Genomic DNA, 16,122 nt, shown 5'->3' on the forward strand with positions numbered 1-16,122 from the left:
CGTGCAATGGTGGCATGCTGGACGTGGCTCCATGGCAGTGGCCCCGTGCAATGGTGGTGCCGGACGTGGCCCCCGGGCACTGTCCCCGTGCAATGGTGGTGCCGGACGGGGCCCCCGGGCAGTGGCCCCGTGCAATGGTGGTGCCGGACGGGGCCCCCGGGCACTGTCCCCGTGCAATGGTGGTGCCGGACGGGGCCCCCGGGCACTGTCCCCGTGCAATGGTGGTGCCGGACGGGGCCCCCGGGCACTGTCCCCGTGCAATGGTGGTGCCGGACGTGGCCCCCGGGCACTGTCCCCGTGCAATGGTGGTGCCGGACGTGGCCCCCGGGCAGTGGCCCCGTGCAATGGTGGTGCCGGACGGGGCCCCCGGGCACTGTCCCCGTGCAATGGTGGTGCCGGACGTGGCCCCCGGGCACTGTCCCCGTGCAATGGTGGTGCCGGACGGGGCCCCCGGGCACTGTCCCCGTGCAATGGTGGTGCCGGACGTGGCCCCCGGGCAGTGGCCCCGTGCAATGGTGGTGCCGGACGTGGCCCCCGGGCAGTGGCCCGGCCGGACGTGGCCCCTGCATGGTGACGTGCCTGATGTGGCCATGGCCCCGGCTGGGACCCTGTGCTGCTGCCCCCCTGTCCCCAGCCCCGTGCTGCTCTGCCCAGGTGCACTGAGTGGCCTGGAGGCAGGGGGAGGGGAGGCCAGGGCGCTGAGGCCTGGGCCCCTCTGAGCGCGGGGGGGCCCGCACAAAGCGCTCCTGCCCCTTTAAGAGTCTCTTTGTCTCTGAAACATCCTTATTTACCCTCGTGTGACTCAACCAAACTTCAGCCTGCGATTCACAAAGCCCGCCTACGTCACCGTCCCGGGGGTGGGGCTATGGAGTCCCCGCCCCTCCGCCCTTCTCCCCCTCCCATTCCGCAGCGCAATTGCCCTAAGCCACTGAAGCGCCTGCCCCCCGGCCGGCTACGCAAGCGCCGTAAGCTAGTCCCGCGTTCGAAAGCTCGGGCAACGCAAGCAGCGTAAAGCCGCGGAGAATTCAGCGGCAAAGCCTACGCCATTCACGTACACTAGTGAAACGTTCGCCGCCGGGGCAGCGTAAATGGCGTAACATAAAGGAAAGTTTCCGCTCTGCTCGGCCACGGGCGTAAAGCGCCGAAGAACCCCGCAGGGCCGCTCACAAGAGCCTTGCGGAGATGGCGTAAGTGGTGTCGGTGAATGGGGCGTACAGCGCTAGCGAAGGGCGGGGACGATGGAGTGTGTGGCGTGCTTTCCGACCAATGGCGTCGGGGGGCGGGGCGGGGCTGGCGGCCAATGGGCGGGGAGGGGGCGGGGCTGGCCCCGGTTGGGGTGTCTCGCGCTCGGTGACAGCTCGCGCGTGCTGATGATGGCGGTAAATAAAGGGGTTAGTGGGGGAGGGGGGCTCTGACCCCCCCCGGGGGAGGGGGCTTCACCCCCCCGAGGGGGGCTGGGGAGAAGGGGTTCAACCCCCAAACTGGGGGTGTGAGCCCCCCATATAGCAGGAGGTCCGGGGGGCTTCACCTCCCCGCAGGGGCTGGGTACGGGGCGTCTAACGCCCCGGGGTGGGGTGTGAGGGGGCTTCATCCCCCTCTGGGGAGGCTGGGGGGGTCTAACCCCCATGGGGGGCTGGGGACAGGAGGGGTTAACCCCCAGTTTGGGAGGCGAGGGGGCTTCACCCCCCCGTGGGGGGGCTTGGGGGGAGTCTAACCACCCAGGGGGGTTCGGGACAGGAGGGGTTTGGGGGGTTAACCCCCAGTTTGGGAGGCGAGGGCGCTTCACCCCCTGTGGGGAGGCTTGGGGGGGGTCTAACCCCCCAGGGGGGCTGGGGACAGGAGGGGTTACCCCCCAGTTTGGGCGGTGAGGTGTGTGGGGGCTTCACCCCCCTGTGCGGAGGCTTGGGGGGGGCATAACCCCCCATGGGGGCTGAGGGGTTTAATCCCCAGTTTGGAGGGTGAAGTGCCTCATTTCTCAATGCGGGGGATCAGGCGGGTTTATTCCCAGAGTGACGGGGGGCGGGAGGGAGCTGAAAGGATTCGTCTCCACGGGGGGTTCACACCCCCCCAGGCAGGAGCTAAAGGGGCCTTCATGCCCACAGTAGCAAGTGGGGACAAGGAGGCTGGGGGGGGTCACCCCCTACAATGTGAGGTTGGGGGGAAGCTGGTGATGGAGGCCAAGGGACAGTTTACTGCCCTTTTGGGGCTAGGGTGAGGTTCAGCCCTGGAGTGGTACATGTGACTGGAGGAGGAGCTCAGGGAGCTGGAGGGAGAGCTCAGGGGATGAGGACTGGTGTGTTTGAGGGAGCTGAGATGGGCTGAAAACTAGAGAGTGCAGGTGCTGGAGGTGAAGGGGACCTGGGCACAGAAGTTATAAGGGAGGCTGGGGCAAGTGTTGAAGGGGAAAGGTAGGTCTGGGAGAAAGAGATGATGAGTGGAGGCTGGATCAAGGGAGAGGTGAGGATGGTGGCTGAGCAGTGGTTGGGGCCCTCGGTGATTGGAACAGGCAATATAGAGAGGAACCATGGGTTGCTGGGTAGGGAGTTGGAACAAGAGCTAACTATGAAGAGGCCAGGTCCCTCAGGAACCTCCCAGAATTGGGCCCTAATTGTGTAACAACTTTTCCTTAAATCCTTCTTGCCTTATTCACACCAGTAGAACCATTGAAGTCTGTGTGACTCTGAGTTTAAGGTGAACAGGATTTAAGTTGTGTAAATACTACTGTTGGAATATAATGGCTGTGAGGGTGATACTTTGTAAATAACAAATTAATATAGTTTTATAACAATATTTAAAGTTCATTTTAAATGTGTGGCACACAAGCTCCCCCTCTCTCTAACCAGAGCAATGGCAGAGAGTGTGTTGGGTGCTTCTTTATAAATAAAATGATTAACTCTCATTTTATCCAAAGCCCCAGTATATGCATACTAAGGGAAATAATTCGATATTGTAAGGGGGATGGACTAGATGACCTACTAGAGACCTGCATCCCTATCTCCCATGAGTAGTCCTTACTCACGTGTCCCACTGAAGTTGCTGTGCTTTGAGTAAATGTTGTAGGATGGAACACAAAATATTTTCTTCTTCCAACTACCACGATTTTATCCTCTATCTTCTAGAAAAGAGGGAACAAAAAAATCTCTTTTGTTCACTTTGTTTGAAGTTTCCATCTGTTTTGTTTTATTTGGGAGGAGCGAGCATTAGTGATGGTAGGGGGGAAGAAGTTGAGGTTGGAGGAATGAGTGTTTACTGACAGGTTTTTAACAAAGAGAAATACATACTAGTTGATTTAGCCTCTTTGATACAAACAGTATTCTCCAAAAGCATTGCAGAGAGAGAGAAATAGAAATTAATAGCAGAGGGGCAGAAATATAGGCATCTCCTTTTAGTTCTTTTGATTGTTACTGTCAGTCTTGAGAAGCCAGACCCACATTTAAATCACGTTTAAAACATAATTGCAACCTGGAGAACTGGCAGCAGCTTGAGTGCTCCTCCCACAAACATGTACTCTTTCCCCCCTGTCAATAAAGAAAAGTAAATTCAGATTATGCTTAGTTTCTGGAGTACTTGTAAAAAGACTCTAAGAATACATAATTATTGGGAATGCAAGAAGCTTAGTGTTCTTATAAGTGAATTTGAAGTTACAAGCCCAATGTCTAAAAGTTTGTGATATGCAAAGGAAGGGGTTTTTTAGATTATTTCTGGTCCCCCTCCCTTTTATCTGATTTAGAAAATCCCAGATTTATTGTTTTGTTCACAAGGGATAGGTCTGAAAACATTTATATGTTGTCTGCTTTGTAGGAATAAACACATTGTCTGCTAATATCTCTGTTCTCTAAATACACTTATCAGTGTATTTATGTATATATTTGCATACACAAACATGAGTAGATCTTTGAAAAGCTGCTCATTTTCAGAAATAGATATTTGCTATATCGTGTTCTATAATGCATTGGAAATGCAAACATGCTAATTTGTGTTCCTGAAAGAAATAATTCCTAATCTTAAGAAATGTTTGTTTATGAAAGAATTCTGAGTTCTCATTAAGGAGTGTCAGCTCTCTTTGGATTATATAGATGAACATAAGAAAAAAAAGCTGTGTTTTGTTTTAATAATCCGTTAGAGCTGGATTCCACAAACCCCTGAAGTGGGTTTGCAAGATCTGTCCTTTTTGCATAGTGCTGCTTCACAGAATATAGATTAAGTTGCTTGCTGGGCCCTGAAGAGCTTGAAGTGAAGAGGTTTGATGTGCAGTACTTTCTCCTTACTTAGACAAAATTCTAACTGACTTCAAAGGAAGTTTTTCTTAAGGAAATACAGATCAGACCCATAGAAAGACTAGGCAAAAACTGGGGACCACACATTAGATTAAGGATGGTAAGAAGGGATGATTGGAATGGACAATAAGCTTACAAGGATTCTTGGAAGAAACAAGTTTAAAGTGATATTTGGATGGGAAGAGAAGGCTCTTGGTGGATGAAATCTGAGACGCTGCTCCAAGAGAAGGGAACAGCATGAATAAGGCTAGAGGATAAGGGTAGGAAAAAGATGAAAGGGGCAGTGGATATTGGGAGGGGAAGCAGAAGGAATTAGAGCAGATAAGTTGGTGGATGGATGAGATCGTGAATATGAAAATCCCTCAGTTTGTGTAAATACTTTCGGACAAATTCACCTTTGGCATAAGTGGGTATTACTTAACTGAAGTCAATAGAATAGCAGACTGCTTAAGCTAGTGGATAATTTGGCCCTGGTGTCTTGTACTTGATCTCTGTTGGTGTATGTCTAAGATAACTAGCTATACTTGGAGCTTGCCGTGACTTATTTGACAATGGCATCTTCAACACATTGCTTTGATTGTTAAAAATATATATATATTTATTATATAGTGTTTACAATGCAGTAGATTTTTTGAGCTAAACTGAAGGAGGATTTGATATCTAGTAGGTATCCAGGCTCTATTTATCTGGGTCATTTTGCTTCATACTTTTAGTTTCAAAGTTTAGGTGCATAAATTGAAAGCTGAAGAACTGGAATCTGTCGGCTGGTATTCTGCGTGCTTTATTATCATTTGTTGTTAGACTTTCTGTTTCTGCTTTCTGAGACTGCAGATTTCACAAATATGGTTCTGTCCCATATCATGTGGTTGAGTCAAGTTGAACTCTTGACAGGTGGATCCTATGGCACAGTTAAATATGAAATATTCCATTTTTAGTTCTCTCAGTTGTGTAGTCATCTTCTGAGCGTCTTTGCTTGAAAGGACTCATATAACTGTAGCAACACAATAAAAGTTGAATGGCACATGCATATCAAACCCTTATTTTCATTCACTTATATTTCTCAAAATATTTGTTGTACTTAAATTTCTCATGCTTGGTTTCACCCTAAAAGGGAGTTTATAAATTTTTTTCATAAAAGCCTGTCAGCAGTTCTGAGTAAACTGTGTGTGTGAATCAGGAGCGAAATTTTTCATCAGCTGAAATTTTTTTCAGAATCTGTTTTCATGCTCAGGTAACAAAGAAATGGCTTTGTTTTAAACGTTGTCCCCTCTGAATGAGAAATGCAAATTTGTGCTTGTTTTAAAAAAATTGTTTGGAAAATAAAAAGGTGTGAATATTTGAAAATCCTGTGCTGACCACTCACAATGTATAACTTTTCTCTTACTTAAGCATGCACCAAAGTGTGACATTCCAAATGTTCCCAAGGCAGATGCTTGTTTTTCTCACTAACAATTCTAGTTAGTTTTTCTCACTAACAATTATTCTCACTAACAATTCTAGATGATTTCACAAGTGAAAAAGGAGTGGTTTGGAACTGACAGTTTTTCACATCTGTAGATATTTCTTAGCCTCATACAAGTTTCATTCATTCATTGATAAAGAGCTTTGCCCTTTGGCTTAGAGTGAACTCTGCTCGACAATAGCTCCTTTAAATTGTCAACATCTCAAATAATAGTTTATAAAATGTTAAAACTGATAATTTAACAAACTAATTTTTTTAGCAGGTGTGCATCTGAGGATTAATTTTTGCATAATTAAGCCATCTTTCACTGTGATTTCTGGGATGACTCGAATTATAAGTGCTACAGGATGTTGTGGTTGACAATACATTTGCTGGCTGTTTTTAAGAACTGATAAGGTTTGAATATGCCTCATCTGGCCTGCAAAGCTAAGCAAGGCTTGGTCTGGTTAATACTTGGACTGGGGACCTCAAAGAGAAGTCTTTGAAACAAGTATCTTTTGTGCACTATATTGTTAATCATAGCCATAGGACTAGTACTGACAGAAAAAGAAGATTCTCATTTAGTTCAATATGTAGCCCTTCTGCTTCTGGATGTGAAGGTCTCTGGTTCAATTTCTTGCTGCAATGGATTCCTCACAAGTAAGGATAATCCTTCATTTGATGTTTGCTCACTTGGAATCCTTTCAGTATTCTGTCCTGTCCACATCAGGCTTTGCAACTTTTTTTTTTCTTTGCCAGAATTCACTTAATCATTAGCTGTTTTTATTAGTCATGGTTGAGGCAAAACATTTAAGAATACTCTGTGAGAAATAATTCTGCCTTGGCATAAGATGGTATAAAGGATGGATCTCCCATTTCTAATTTGTCATTCTTAGTGGCTTATGACTTTCCTGAATTACTGCGTTTTGAGTTGAAATTCCTCCTGATTATTCTTGGGGCCCCTAAGTGAAATACTGTTTTAGGAAGTTTGGAGAAACACTCTTTTTGAGGACCAGTCATTAAAATAAATGCAAATGTATCTTCTGACAAAATATTTATTGAAATGCATTATAAAAAGGACATTTATACAGATTTTTTTAAAGCCCCAAAGTATGTTAAAATGACAGTAAGGATGAGGCTTTAATTGCACAAAAATCAGGAAATTCAGAGATCAAGTTTCCACAGCAACCTTAGCTCTGACCATTTCTATCATCTTGCCATGAAAGACCTTATTGTAAGGCATACATGCAACAATGAGCAATGTGAATATTCAGCAAGTACAATATAATGAAAAGGAACTACTGTTGCTCCAGTAAAACTCAGTGACTATGTTGAAATGTATTTACCTACATTGCCAATTGCTGTAGGATTTCTGTGCCTCACATTATTTATAAATATAATAATAATAAACCATCCTATCTGACGCTATTTTAGCCTAGTTGCCAATCTTTATTGGGTGGTAAATTTATCCAGTGCACCATTCAAGAATTCATGAAAATTTAAAATTTTCTTGCATTTGAATGCACTTTTCTATATAACCTTTGATATGCATGTATAGCATTTAGTATTGCATATATATTTTGTGGATTGTGTAATAAAAGATCCTATTATGGGTCCAAATTATGGCCTCCTGTTCTTCCAGGTGTGGAAAACCCTTTATGCAGCAGAATCAGTCAATACAGTGCTGCTGCTTGAGGAGGAAAAGGTAGGATTGTGGGAGCCTGTGCAGAGGATTCATGCCATGCAAGCTGAAGAGCATAGCTCCTTGTGTTTCACTGCAGAAAGAAAGGTTTAGGGTGCAGTTTCAGGGCTGGAGGATGTGCACCTGTGTGGAACCACTGCTTTTTAACTTGATGTAGCACACGCTGTGGCTATCAGTCTGAATATCAAGTTTTTCTTTGGGGGGGAAAAACAAGCCCAGACACACACACCCTCAGAGATTTTTGTCTCAACTGCCCTATTGTTGACACACAAGGTAATTAACAGTTCACAGTCCTAAACACTTAGCCACTATGAACAGTTAATTTGATTGTGGCATGCTTTACAGAACAAAGTATTCCCCCCCCCCTTATTTCAGTGAATGGAAGATCTCCCTCATTAGTGTAAAAACTTAAAAGATGTATTATTTTGGAAAGGGATGGGCAGTGATGTAAAATTTCAGCTGATTAAACACAAACTCATACATTTTTTAAAAAACAAATCCTAGTATATTTAAAGACTTAAATGTACTGATTGTGTTTGTTTGTAAATGTACGTAGTGTATGTAATAAAAATCCTTAGGTCTTATATAGCACTTTACATCCCTTGATCTGGGAAATACTATTATCCTAATTATACAGGTGGAAATTGAGGTGTAGGGCGGTCGCTTGCTTACATTCTAAAAGCACAAACTGGTTCAGTGCTAAACTAGAGATACAACCCAGAAATGGAGTAGAAAAGCTTGGTTTATTGGTGTGCTTCCTGCGCGGAAGAAGGCAAGGGTACGTGGCATGGGTTTTAGCCAGGCTGCAACTTTATTAGTCAAATTACAGCCAAGGTTCCCGTCGAGGACTGCTCAGTGCAGTCACTTGCATCCCATTGATCCTTTGCCAATTCTTGGGGTGCTCCCACAACAGGGGGAGCCAATCATTGCAATAGGAGGTTCTCTGGGCACCTCCACCTGCCCATTGACATTCCTCCCCTTTTTCAAGGGTTGAGGTGAGAGTGTGCCTTTACTCCAGCCAGCAGTGCCATAAAGCACATTGGTGGGCTAGTGTCCCAGCCCCTGGTTTGCATTTGGCCCCAGGGGGTTAAAAGTGTTGCCCCTATCCCTTAAGGAGATGCCCTCGGGATGCCCCCTATGTTAACTTTTTGGATCTGGAGCCTAAATCAGTGAGTTCCTACACTAGGCACTTGCCAGAAGCAGGTGCCAGCATCACCTTGGCTGCCTCCACCCCACCCCTCACAGGCTACCTGGAAGTTTGGCAAACCTAATACCAAGATCATCCAGGAACAAATCGGCACCTATATCAGAGAGGTGTACTCAGTCCTCCCCAGTTTGAGGGTGGAGCTGGTTCCCAGGAGAAGAATGGTTTATTGTAGTTGCACTGCATTTAAAACATGGGTTGTAAAGAGTGTTTTGAAGTAGGAGAGTGAGGGAACCTCACATGTTTATAACCAGACTGTTCTAGGCATAAGTGATGGTAGAGAAAGCACTTTATTGTTGGGAGTGAGTGGAGAAAAATGGACCAAATAGGAGTAACACTTGGATGGAGGGGGCATAGGGAGAGATGAGGGTAGAGATTTTGGCAGTGGCATGCCTTAGGGAGAAGAATCTTGCATTTTATGTGGAAGAGAAGAAGCATGAAATAGATTTTGGGAAGCCAGCAACGGGATTTGAGATGGTAATAGTCATATTGGAGCAGCAGAAAAGGGAAAGGATGTTGGCAGCAAGTTGGATGACTTGGAGAGGGGAAGTGATAGAAGAGAAGTTTCTGTTTCCTTGCATTCCAACTGCAGAACATAATATATATCCCAAATCTGAAAAGTGAGGCTAGTTATAATATGAAGGGTAGAATATGGATCCGTTTGCAGCATGACCGACTAAATAAAAACCCTACTCTGTGACTGTGACCTTATCTTTTTGGCATCCATTTTGCTAACTAGCAGTTTACACTTTTAAATAGTTCTTTTAACATATCTGTGGCCAGGTCTGCACTACAGACTTACGTCGGTATAACTACATCACTCAGAGATGTGAAAAATCCACACCGCTGAGCGACAGAGGCATACCGACCTAGCCCCCAATGCAGATGGTGCTATGTCAGCGGGAGAGCTTCTCCCATCAAAACAGCTACCACCTCTTGCGGTGGTGGATTAAGTAGGCCGATGGGAGAAGCTCTCCCGTTGACGTAGGAGTGTTTTCATGTAAGCGCTGCAGCAGTGCAGCTGTGCCAATGCAGTGTTTTAAGTATAAACCTGCCCTGTGTGGAAACGTCTGATACTCCAGGTATAGTTGCCGGAAAAGTTGCTGAGAGGGGAGGGCAGACACATGTACTCAGGCGCTTGAAAAGTTTAACCAACGTTGTTTTAGTAATGCAGGAGCCAGCGGGGGTGAAAAGTGCCATGTTGCCATGCTTCTTCCCTTCTCTTCCACACACAGTACCATGACTTTGAAACCATGCCCCTGGGCAATTTAAAGAAATAAACAGTTGTGTATTGTATTTAATTCTAACATTGTCAATTGTCTTTCTATTTAATACATTTTAAAACGTATCTTACAACATCCCTTATCTTTGTTACATCTCTTTACCCTTCTTTGCTTTCCTCCATTTTCTTTTCTGTAACAGATTATTGTGTATCTTTTCTTTTTTCACAAATCCGTCACTTCTTTTCCTCCTTTCTAACCACTCCCCATTATTTATGTCTCTGTCCCCACATTCCATTCACTCTCTTCTCACTGATATTTTTCTCTTTTCTTTCTTCTTCCCAACCACAGAAATTTCTCAGTTCCTCATTTCTTTTTTGTAACTTTTCCCATCATTTTTTCCCACCCAGCCACCCACACTAGTGCTTGGAAATGTTACCAGATGTCTCCAAGTCAGAGAGGACTAAACAATGCCAGCCTAAGATTTAAGATGAAAGATGAGTGGCTCTGCTCTTTATGCCCAGGTGAGAAAATAACCCTCACTTGCCAGATGGAAGGAAAGGGGAGGGTGCTGGGATTTCTGTTAGGTTGCTGTCTCTGGACCCTGCTCAGAGGCGCTCTCTCTTGGTCTACTAGATGTCTGATAAAATTTGAAATACCTCCCACATCCCTCTCCTTGCTGGTCAGTCTTAGGGTGAAACGATGCAGCATAGGATAGCAGTTAGAGGACTGCCAAGTAATTGCAAAATACAAATGTGTCCATACAAATCTTACTCATTCTGCAATGAATTTACTCCGCTTTCAAAGTGGATTATCTAATTCATAATAATTGGCCAGTTAACTTGCAAGAAGGGATTGCATTGTTTTGATGCACATCATTTTAATTAGAAAAAACAAACCCCATGTAAAAAACCTCCCCATGTAGACAAGTCTTTAATCTGCTTCCCTCTGGAACTCCTGGCTGTGGAGACAGACCTCTCACTACTTCAGTTATTGATCCTCTGCCCCAGTGAATATCTCCAGTGCCTGCCTCTGCTGTGGTTTACAAGCAGCCACAGAGTGAAATAGACCTGATTTTTGTCAATTCCATTGTTGCCAGCAGGGTTCAAAATACCAGGGTGAAAACAGACAAAATTCTGCTGCAGCATGGTAAAATCAGTATTGCTAGCCCTCCAAAAATGAGATTGGGTTAAAAATCATGATTTAAAGTAAGAAGAAAAAGAAAGTCAGAAACCCCCAACATGTTCTGGTTTTTGTGCCTTTAGGTGAATTTGGGTAACATTTTCAAGCTCTTCTCCACAGTCAGGAGGGCTAGAAACTTAAAAAAAAAAAAAAAAAAAAAAAAAAGGAAGTTGAGAATTCTCATCTAATCACATGCTTCCAGGAGCTGAGACTTTAAAAACAAACAGAAACAAACTCGCACCAAATATCGTGACAGTTGGCAACGTTGTGACTTACTTGCCATAAGCAAGTAGAATTTTCAAGCTCTGCCAATAGATTCCATGACTTGTACAGGGGAGAGCTCTGGTCTCCCTGTGATGAAATTAATTCTTTTTGTATTTGAAAACTCACTATGGAAAGTGCCTTGTGCCAAACACAAGGCACATTGCAATATGAACTACAGTGCACATCCAGTGTATTGGCATAATGGGACACAAGTGGTGTCATAGAAACATCGCCAGTGTAGTCAGTGCCATAGAGGAGATTAGGAGGAGGCATGGAAACGTTTTGCCAAATGCAAAATTTTAAATTTTGTTTTGAAATTATTTGGTGCATGGAGATTGGAACAAAGAGAGTGGGCCTGGAGAAGTAGGGGTGGGAGAAGAAGGGCAGGAGAGGGTTTTATTGTTTGTGGGGAGATCCAGGACTTTCTGATGTCCCTTGAGTCATGTTATTTTTGTGGGAGTTAACACATCCAAGAATTATCTAATTTACCACGGTGGTATGTAGAAAGTTCTCAGGTCTGGGTAGTGGATCATTTGCATGATCGGTGGTCCAGATATGAAGGATGTGTGACATCAGAGGGAGAGTAGAGAAAGGTTTGAAAGGTCTTGGGTTTGAAAATAAGGAGAGGATGTCAAGATTGATGAGAACAAAAGTGCAGGGTGGTTGTTTTTTAAATTGACCTCATGCTTATCCAGAAAAATCTGTTGGTAGTCCCAAAATTAGAGCTGCAATGTAGATAAAATCTTCACTTTTCAAATTCAGCTGGGGAACTACTCTGAGCAAATATGAGGCTTTTGGTTCCTTTGCAGTTACTGGTGTGCCCCCATACCCCAGTGCATGGATAGGCATATGTCATGTACCGTGTTGTGTACGGTTTGTAGGAAAGATGATCTACAAAATGCAGTTGTATTTGCTTGCTTCATTCGTGTGAGTGGCAGTATTGAAATACAGAAAAATGGAGATCAGGCAGGATATTGAAAACCTTAGAAAAAGATGAGGCAACTGCTATGTGCTATAGAAACCGAAACAAAGGTGGCAGGTTTAATGTCAAGCTCCCTACTTTTGACACTCTGTCACCCTGTGATAATTTTCAGATTGCCTATGGTGAGCTCTTTGTGCAGTCATGATGTTTAACATCACCATGCAGTATATATCAAAATACAAAATAAAATGTATTTTACTGCATTGCACTCGGTTACTGTTTCTTTTGAGAAAATCGTAAATTTTTGGCAAAATGTGAACATGAGATTGGTATCTCTCTTTGTTTTACCTCCTCTGTGTGGAGAAAACTCACTGCTTTGTGATAAGTGTTGTTCATCAGTTTTTGTTCACAGCATGGTAATGAGTATACATTAACTGTAACACCTACAGTATATTGGCAGCCAAAGATCAGAGTGTGAAATCTTTGAGAAAATGGAATACTTGTTAGGGGCACCTCTCCAGCAGTCAAGACATTTTTAAGAAAACCTAATAGATGGGTTTCATTAATTAGGTAATTATTATGCAATTCAGGGAGAAGTCTGTCATTTTTAGCCCTGAAATGGCAGAAGCCTTTTCCAATATCTTTTATTTCTCCTCTGCAGAAGCTCCTATGTCCCACGCTACCCTGCTTGTATAATTCAACAGTGTTTCCATACACAGAGAAAGAAAATTGATATATGTAGTTGCTGTTATCTCAGGAATAGTATGAGTTTTTTTCACTTGAAATTTTACTTGTATAACATACAAATCGTAACAAGCACTTTTTTTCTGGTGAAGCATCCTTTTTTCATTTCAGAGAGAAAAACCACTGTCAGCACCACAAAAAAGTGTTTCTTTGGGTGGAATTTTTAAAAATCATGTAAGTTATATCTAGACCAGTGGTTCCCAAACTTGTTCCGCTGCTTGTGCAGGGAAAGCCCCTGGTGGGCCGGCCGGTTTGTTTCCCTGCCGCGTCCACAGGTTCGGCCGATCGCGGCTTCCACTGGCCGCAGTTCACTGCTCCAGGCCAATGGGAGCTGCGGGAAGCGGCGGCCAGTCCGTCCCTCGGCCCGCGCCGCTTCCCGCAGCCCCCATTGGCCTGGAGCAGCGAACCGCGGCCGCGGGGAGCAGCGATCGGCCGAACCTGCAGACGCGGCAGGTAAACAAACCGGCCCGGCAGGGGCTTTCCCCACACAAGCGGCGGAACAAGTTCGGGAAACACTGATGTAGACAATTATATACTGTAGGAATTAAGGGGGGAAGTTTCTTTTTAAAATAAATGCCTTAACCTTAACTTCCTCCATGAGACGTTTGTGAATATTTTGTAAAAAAGTGAAAATAGTACAGTTTAAGATATTGTGGTAAATTGAAATTAAGATTGTGATGTTAGGAAACCCAAGAACACCTGAACAAAAGCAGCCGTCTTGCCTCTTTATGGTGCGAGCAGTGATGCTTTTACACTGAACACTTTATCATGTGTGGCTGAATAAGAAATAAAGCATTCTCCTGGTGAATCCAGTGAATATTTTGAAAGCAGAACTGATTTAATAGGGTAAATGCTTTAGTGCATTTGTGTTCTTTCAGTCTTTTCTGTGGAAGATCAAGTCAAGAATTATAGGCCACAGCTGTGTTCTTCCATTTAGAACTTGTATAGGGTATCAGCTGAGCCAATTAAAAAATGGTGACCACAGCCTTATTCACTTTGAAAGGCAGATCCGTACACTTGATCAAGAAGTGCTGCCTTGCAATCATATTCTCCCATTCAGTTTCAGTGGGTGGCATTAGATCTGATTAAGAAATACTGTCCTACAGTTGCATTCTCTCTCTCTCGTGCATACTATGAAAGGGAAAGCCTCAGAAGACGTATTCAAGGCTTTTATTTAAATTAAAAAAGAAAGGGGGTGGGGGAAGCATTCTTGCAGTCTTTGTAAGTGGATATGCAGATGACCTGAAAGAGAAGTGCCATTTGGTCAGAAATATTACATGAATGTCTTGAGAAAGGAAGAGCAGTCAGTGCTGGTTTGTGTTTCTGTCCCACTAACTGCTTTGTTCCCCAGACTCCTAAGAAGGATCAATGGCTCTGATCCCATATTCTCCTCTCTCTGTTCCAATAGACTCATAATAGATGTGTTCTCCCCCTTTTTTTAAAAAAAGGGGATTTTATATTGAAGCTTTCATTCTTGCCATAAATGTGATATGAACTGGTTGGCTTCTTGACACTGGTTCTGCAACCAAGTTTACTTAATAAGAGTAGAATCTTAAAATAACTTGGTTAGAATTTCACATTATACTATTGCATACTTAACATGCTCCAATTGAATTATAACAAGGGCAGTGTGTTCTAAGGAAATTACATGGTGTTTGTGGTTGACTTCTAACTAGAGCAATATCTGTCTTACTGAATATTGAACTGTGGTCTATAAGAACAAATCATTTTTCATACACAGCTCTTGGGTAAAGAAACCTTTTACATTATTATATGCTAGCCTGGGTGGGCTTAGGAACAAAATAATTCACACTTTCTCTAATGTGTATTTACTTTGCTACACCTTTTCCCTTTAATATAAATTGGGTGTTGGTAGATAAGATTTTTGGCTTCATTTGTTGGTGTGTGGTGTTTTGTTTTGTTTTTTTAAATATACATCTAGCTCTTCTTTGCATGGCACTTAAGTTTATTCTGTTTCAGTGTCAGAGTTTCAAATTTAACCTGTGTTGTAGTCTGTCCTTTAACATGTTTCTGGCGGTTGGCAGCTGGACTAAATTACAGGTGGGTTTTTTTCCCTTCATCAATATATGATTTGCTGCTTTAAGAGGAATTGATTTGGTGCTGCACAGAAGGGAAACGTAGTTTCTTTTTTCAGTTCTTACAAAGGTCTTTGAAATGCTACTTCCCTTGATTATTGTACCCTCAGTTTGTGTATCAGGTCATGAATCTCTCAAATTGGTCTGTGCCTCCAAACATGGGGAGATCAAACTTGTGTCGAGTATCCTTTCGCTTGTTAGTATTTTTTGGCTTGTTTGATACGTTACTTTTCAATCTAAAGAGACAGTTGTAGTTTTGACCTTTTACTTTGTTGGAAGGTTTCAAAGTTCTATTACATGAAGCTACTTGCAATTTAAACACTTTCAATAGTATTTGATAGTGGTTTTTCAGTATGTTCCCACTCAACTAAACTATATTGGCTCAAAGCCGCCTCCCCCTCCCCAAATATTGATGTGGCTGTTAAGCTTTGTTCTCCTTACTTGATAGTCTAGAAAGTAAAAAGGATAGATTCCGCAACCCTTATTCACTTGAATAATATCTACTGATTCAGATAATCCTATTTACTCTAATAGGCTCAGAATGAATGTTTTAAATAATAATAATAGCCATTTTGGCAATAGAGATGTCTTGAATGAAAGTGTTGTTTTATTTGGTATGTATTGTTACTAGCACCAAGTATGGTCCTGGCTCCTGAGTCTGAAAATCTTTTCTTGTGCAAGGCACGTACTTTGTTTTCTTAAGTATTCCTGTGTGCTGTCTATATAAATTGGTGGCTTTCATTTTTTTTAATCTTCTCTACCTTTTAATTTAATTTTGGTTAAAAATGCCAGGCAATTGAGGGCTGATGAATAAGGAGTTGAATCCACTGCCTATTTGATTTCTATAATTTTTGTTTCCTTTCTAGACACAAATTTAGCTGAGAGGCTAGTGGCCTGCCTCTTAATGCCCACAACATTTTGGGTGTTTTTATTTACTGTGGTTGTGATGTTCTACATTCCAGTAATGTTTAGAAATGAACTTTAAATTAAATCATTCTGAGGGATGTTTGAGAAGTTTCAGACAAAATAAGAGTTGGAAAATAAGAGCTAACAATGGAAATGCCAACACA

General features: G+C 43.4%; 1 protein-coding gene across 17 annotated transcripts in view; it reads left to right on the top strand.

Annotated features, from left to right (window-relative positions):
- The first annotated feature begins 881 nt into the window (after nt 1-881).
- Nucleotides 882-16,122, top strand: part of USP49 (ubiquitin specific peptidase 49) — a 58,468-nt gene continuing 43,227 nt past the window's right edge. For 5 of the 17 annotated variants that reach the window (XM_037884838.2, XM_037884844.2, XM_037884840.2 and 2 more), the window contains exons 1-2: nt 1,322-1,379; nt 10,255-10,368. The gene's annotated coding sequence lies outside the window, so the exon portion shown is untranslated. Of the gene's footprint in view, nt 1,188-1,299; nt 1,380-2,140; nt 2,692-7,360; nt 7,424-10,254; nt 10,369-16,122 lie in introns of those variants that run through there. The other 12 variants (XM_043533291.1, XM_043533286.1, XM_037884839.2 and 9 more) reach the window with 11 other exon arrangements.

This window comes from Chelonia mydas, chromosome 21 (genome assembly GCF_015237465.2).
Source record: "Chelonia mydas isolate rCheMyd1 chromosome 21, rCheMyd1.pri.v2, whole genome shotgun sequence".
Taxonomy (NCBI): domain Eukaryota; kingdom Metazoa; phylum Chordata; order Testudines; family Cheloniidae; genus Chelonia; species Chelonia mydas.